A 6,493-nucleotide genomic window follows, 5' to 3' on the forward strand; every position below is an offset into this window, starting at 1 on the left:
CTCGTCTGAGGAGTCCATAACATCCGTAGTTGGTGGTTTTGTCTTTCGTCTCGCAGCCTGAGGTAGGCTCAGGTGTCATGGATTACTGGTAGAAGCCATTTCAGGAGCGTTGGTGGTGCTGTTAGTATTTGTAGACAGCACGTCTGTTAGCGCGCCTCCTGAGATAGTGATGGAAGGAGTGTTGGGAGCAGGAGAGGGAAATACCTCTTTTTGTGCTCTGTGTTGAGATCGACCTCGTGGTCGTCCTGGTGGTAGTCTCCGGAGTGGGAGTGGAGGCAGTGGGACCTCCATCCGAAGCGATGATGGAGTCCAGGCCGTTGACTAGGTTACAACACAATGAGTTCCTTAACGAATCGTCGATTGTCTGGTCCGGCAAGACTCTCCACTAGTCAAATAAGACCAGCGATAATGCCTGCACGTCATGGAAGGGGATGCGAAAGTGCCTATGTGGTCATGGGTCTCCATTGTGAAGACTGGGTCTCATGGTGGAAAGAGCCACTATTTGGTAAGGCTGGAAAGTCTTCTGGTCGGTTGGTGGGAGCTGAGGTAGTGGATTGAGCGCCTGGGGCTCTGGTCGCGGAAGTAGAAGAGTTGTTTCTCTTGGCTTCAACCTAGGCCTTGATGTTTTCTTGTCTGCTGGGGCAGCGCTAGGAAATTGTAGGGCGATTTCCATTGCAGGGCAAGCAACGATGGGTTGTTGCCTTGCATATGGAGTAGTGATGGTCCAGTGCGCACAGGCTGCACTTCTGGACAGGGTGCTGACACTTGTTGGTGGGGTGGGAGAGCTCGTAGCACCTGAAGCACTGCTGGAACTCATGGTATCGCTCCTATTTTACTTGGTGGGGTTGTATATGTAACCCGAAGCAGTAGAAACCTTGTGTGGCAGCCTGGGTGGCCGCAGCTATGGTTGTGGAAGTAATCTTCATTGATGATTTGTCGGTGCTGCAGAACTCTAGGTTGAATGCACAGAGGTTCGGATTTTCGTCCTCGATATTGTCCATGATCTTATGTTGCAGTCGGTCAGCGACCCACTGGCTGGTCCTGATGGTAAAAACAGTTCTTCCGGCCAGGAACTGACGTGGGAAGTGAAGATGTCGGTGGTGCTCCTTGAGAAGTATGGCATCGTGGGTAAAAGAGTTTTTCTAGTTCTTCCTCACTTGAAGAGCAAGAGCACAAGTTAGAGGATGTTGATCTGGACATTTTCTTCAGAAGGTCAGATATAACACAAACAAGGAGCAACGGTTTCAAGCTCAACATGCCACAATGCAGGACTGAGAACAGGAGATGATTTTCACCCACAGGGTTATTTACCCATTGAATGGCCTTCCCGCCGAAGCTGTAACTGCCAAAACTGTGTTGAGTTTTAAAATATATATAGAAAAGATCACCAAGGCAAATGGGGGGGGGACCTTCGGAAAGCCGCGGGCTTCATGTCCTCGTCGAGGCCACTAGAGTTAGTGGCCCTCGGTTAAATCAGTTAAATATATCACCGGTAGCTGTATATCCTATCCCTCTACTCCTTTTACCAGTCAGCCCAGCAGACATTATATTCATAATTCAATCACTTAAAACCAAACCTGGAAACATTAGTTAAATTACCATATATGATATATAAGAGTGCTGCCCCTGCTCTTGCACTGCCCATAGCTCTGCTATACAACAAATCTTTCGTGTCATCTTTTTCCTGATATCCTTAAAAAAGCAACAGTAACGCCAGTTCATTAAGGATGCGAGTAATCTGACACACACAATTACAGACCAATTTCAGCGCTATCTAAACTTTCAAAAATATTTTAAACCATTATTACAACCATGTGTCCATTCTCTGCTGGGTGAACAGAGGCGTACAGGTAAGGATTGGCGCCTAGTCAATCATATTTACTACAAATATTCCTTTTACTTTACTATACTCCCTTTACCCTTTACTTTACTATACCCCCTTTACCCTTTACTTTACTATACCCCCTTTACCCTTTACTATACTCCCTTGCTCCATTGTACCTTGGCTTTGCCTGTGTAAACTCTAGTGTAAACAATTACTTTCAGTGTACCTGTGTACCTCAAAGTAATCTACCTCATTGTGTTATAGTGTAACTTTATAAATTTACTATAATGTAGTAAACTACTGATTTATATAAGTCAACTAAAGTAAAGTAAATTTGATTTATATTAATCATCTATTGGAATTAATTGAGTTTTTTATATTTTTTATTAATTTCATACACATTTTAGGATCATAACTAAGCTATTTATAGTTAATTATTATTAAGTTTATATTATTTTAGGATTTTTATTCAACTTATTTTTCTGTGTTATCTAGGTTGCCTAGCCTCTCCATACTCCCCTGCTCTATTGTTCTCCCTGGCTTGGCCTGTGTCTCCTAGTGCAAATTATTACTTTCAGTGTACCTGAGGGCACCTTTAAGCAATCTATCCTTTTTTGTATAATTTTTTATATTTTTTTTTATATTTAGATCTTTTTATAATTACCTTTTTTTACCATCAAACAGCCCTCTTATGCAAACTAGTATATACCTGGAACTAAACCTCTTATCTAGTATCTATGACAATCATCACTTTAATGATCAAAATTGCAGGTATTATACAGCACATGATGTAAACAATGTATTTAACACAATCACAATGTTTCTGTAATTAACTTGAATATAAGATCTCTAAGCAAAGACTTTGATGATGTTAGTGCTCTAATTCAAGCAGTTAACTAATTCCCTTTTGTTGTGCTTACGGAAACATGGTTAAAATTGGATACTACACAACTTTTTAACATACCAAATTACACAGCAATTCCCAACTGTCGACCAATTCAGAGAGGTGGTGGTACTGCTCTTTACTACCACCAAGAACTGACATGCTTAAAAATAATTAGAACTAGAGACTGCTGAGGGGAGTATATCATCGCCAGTTTCAGAGTCAAGGGTGCTGAGTCTGTCCTGACTGTGGGAGCAGTCTACAGAATTCCTAACACTAATGTGTCTGAATTCAATTCTCACCTTAGATATCTAATACTAGCAAACAGACTGAACAAAAGCCATCCAATAATTTCGGGGGATTTTAATATTGATCTCTACAAGCCTGATAACCCTCCTGCTGCTAGTTTCCTCAACTGTATGAGTTCCTGCTTCCTCATACTCTTAATCACTAGACCTACTAGAATCACTTATACGACTGCCTCTGCTCTTGACCACATCTGAATTAACATAACCTCTCCACTTACTTCAGAGATAATCATTGATAGGACCACAGACCATTACCCCACATTTCTCCTAACCAACATTAATAAACCACCCCTGAAGACAATGAAGATAAGCTTTAGGCTGCACAATGAAACTTCTAAAAAGCAATTTTATGGCTGCTGCTGCTAATATCAACTGGGAGACTGAATTAGGTAACATAGTGAACATCAACCTAGCAGTGCAAACTTTTCTTCAGAAAACTCTCAGTCTTTATAATACCCATTGTCCTATGTTGTTGTTGTTGTTTAAGATTCGCTACCTGGAACAAAAAGTTCCAGGTAGCACGGGCTATGGTGAGCCCGTAGTTCTATGCTAACGAAACACGTGACAACTAAAAGGCTAAACAATCTATGGATTACAAAGGGTACATTTAAATCAATTAATAAAAAAACATGACCTTGAGAAGAAGTATAGGTTAGGAGACGTCTCCAAAGAATTTTCAAAGATTTACTCATCAATGCTGTCTAAAATATTTAGGAGAGTCAAAATAAAATACTACGAAAATAAATTTAACCAAATTAAGGGCAACATTAAGAAAAAAAAATGGAACACTATTTCCCAAATATTAAGATAAAAAATGATTTTGAATAAAAAATTATTTTGAATAAAAAACAATACTCATATCCAAAGACAATGGTATACTTTCAGCCTTTGACACTGCTATTGAATTCAATAGGTTCTTCTCATCCAATGGGACATCCCTTGCTAATGATATTCCATCCTCCCGTACTAATGTTAAGGACTACCGTTCAGGTAACTATCCGGAGTCTCTGTACCTAACTCACGCGAATTCCACTGATGTCAATGAGATAATCCTTTCCCTTAAAACAAAGTCAAGTGCCCTTGCTGAGATACCAACTCTAATTTACAAAAAAGCCTCCGGATTTCTAGCTCTTGCCATTGCATTGCTCTTCAACAAATCACTTGAACTCCAAACCTTTCTGGATATTCTAAAAAAAAAGCGAGAGTAACCCCAGTCCATAAATGTGGTGATCCCACTGATGTCAACAATTTCAGACCTATATCAATTTTGCCAACCTTGTCAAAAATATTTGAAAAGCTAGTCTACAAGCAGCTTTACATTTTTTCTAACCAAACCCAATGTACTTAGCTCTTGCCAATATGGCTTCAGACCCAAAAAAGCACCAGCGGTGCACTGATTAGTATGATTAACTAGATACATGCAGCTCTTGATAAAAATGCGTTCCCTGTTGGGTTATTTGCTGACCTACGTAAGGCTTTTGACACTGTCAACCACCTAATCCTTCTTCTTAAATTACATCATTATGGAGTCAGAGGTCACTCCCTGCAATACCTTCAGTCTTACCTTACTAACAGGCTCCAATATGTTTCTGTGAATAATTCCATTTCTCCCACCCTACCTGTCATGTTCACAGAAAACGGCACCATCCGGTTGTATGTGCTGCGGTTCAGAGGCCAGCAGTAGAGAGGTAAACAAGAGCGTACAGGACGCCCACCAGCTTGGAAGCTACTAGTCATGTATCAGTTTAAGTATTAAAGTCAGTAATCAAGCAATGGCTTTATATCAACCCGACAACCAAGACTTCCTCAGTAACACACAACACCACACTACCCATCAACATTAGAGTTCCGCAGGGCAGCATACTTAGCCCTCTCCTCTTTCTCGTCTACATTAATGACCTTCCAAATGCCTCTCAACAACACAAACCATTTTTTTTTGCTGATGGCACAACCTTCTTTTTCTCCAGTCCTGACCCGCTTGCTCTGAATGTCACAGTGGATACTGAACTAAATAAAGTCCATCTTTGACTAACTGCTAGCAAACTCACTCTTAACATTGACAAAACTTTTTACATTCTGTTTGGTAATAAATCCTCAGATCAAATTAATCAAAGAATCAACAACATCCAAATTAGTAACAAAGTAGATGGTAAATTCCCTGGTGTCCTTATCGATAACAAGCTGAATTTCCAGGGTCACATTCTAAGTGTAGCAAAAAAAAGTTTGTAAACATTCTGTTGGCATTCTTTCTAAAATCAGATATTATGTACCTCGTCCTGCCCTGGTGACGCTCTATTACTCTCTCATCTATCCTTACCTCAATTATGGTATTTGTGCTTGGGGTTCTACTACCTTAAATCAGCTATGTCCTCTAATTACTTAACACAAAGCTGCTATTAGAACAATATCAAACTCTAGCCCCAGACAGCACTCGGTACCCTTACTTAAATCTTTAAATATGTTAAATATTAAGTCCCTGAACATCCTATCATGTGTACACTATATATTTAAAACTCTGAACAGTAACGCCAATCTTGACCTTAAACACTTCCTAGAAGATAGTAACAGAGCTCATGGGTACCACACCAGAAACAAATACCTATTTGATATTCCAAGAGTGCGACTTAACCAAACTAAAAATTCACTACAAATCTAGGGACCCAGAATGTGGAATGACCTTCCCAATCATGTCAAAGGCTCTACCTCTCTCAACCAGTTTAAGAGAAAAATTAAGTATTACCTAATAAACTCCATGTTACCTACCTTATCCCCTAATTGTCAACCATATCCTGCTATTTTCAAACAATACTGTTTGTTGACCAAATTGTATAACTGCTGATTTCTGCCACGTTCTCTCATCCCTCCCCCCTTTTTTCTGCACAATTTATACTTTTTTTTTGAGAGAGAGAAAGATATATACAAGAGTTGTTATATTCTTGTACAGCCACTAGTACGCGTAGCGTTTCGGGCAGGTCCCTGGAATACGATCCCCGCCGCGAAGAATCGTTTTACAACCAAATACTCATTTTACTGTTGAGTTAAACAGAGGCTACAGTTAAGGATTTGCGCCCAGTAAATCCTCCCCGGCCAGGATACGAACATATGACAAAGCGCTCGCGGAACGCCAAGCGAGTGTCTTACCACTACACCACGGAGACGTGATGATTAAACCGCTTCCCATGCCGGGAATCGAACCCAGGCCTCCTGGGTGAAAGCCAGGTATCCTAGCCACTAGAGCACATGGGACATGGGACTATAATCTCAATTAGTATTAAGCTTTAGTCTATGTGTTTTTTTCCACCTCACCTTGCCCGAAACTCTGTGCGTACTAGTGGCTTTAGGTCTTGTATGTACTAGGTCTATCTATAAATCCAACATTATGTTTGTAACTCGTCTTCTATGTATGTACTTTTACCTGAATAAACATTTTGATTTTTGATTTTGATTTTAATGTCTCACTCACATACACGCACCACC

The 6,493-nt window shown here is 40.3% G+C and overlaps 1 non-coding gene across 1 annotated transcript; it reads right to left on the minus strand.

The window, feature by feature from the left end:
* Positions 1–6,190: 6,190 nt before the first annotated feature.
* TRNAE-UUC (transfer RNA glutamic acid (anticodon UUC)) lies at positions 6,191–6,262 on the minus strand. The gene has a single exon. It is a non-coding gene; the product is annotated as a tRNA-Glu (tRNA).
* Between the last annotated feature and the right edge of the window lie 231 nt (positions 6,263–6,493).

This window comes from Procambarus clarkii, chromosome 40 (assembly GCF_040958095.1).
Source record: "Procambarus clarkii isolate CNS0578487 chromosome 40, FALCON_Pclarkii_2.0, whole genome shotgun sequence".
NCBI lineage: Eukaryota > Metazoa > Arthropoda > Malacostraca > Decapoda > Cambaridae > Procambarus > Procambarus clarkii.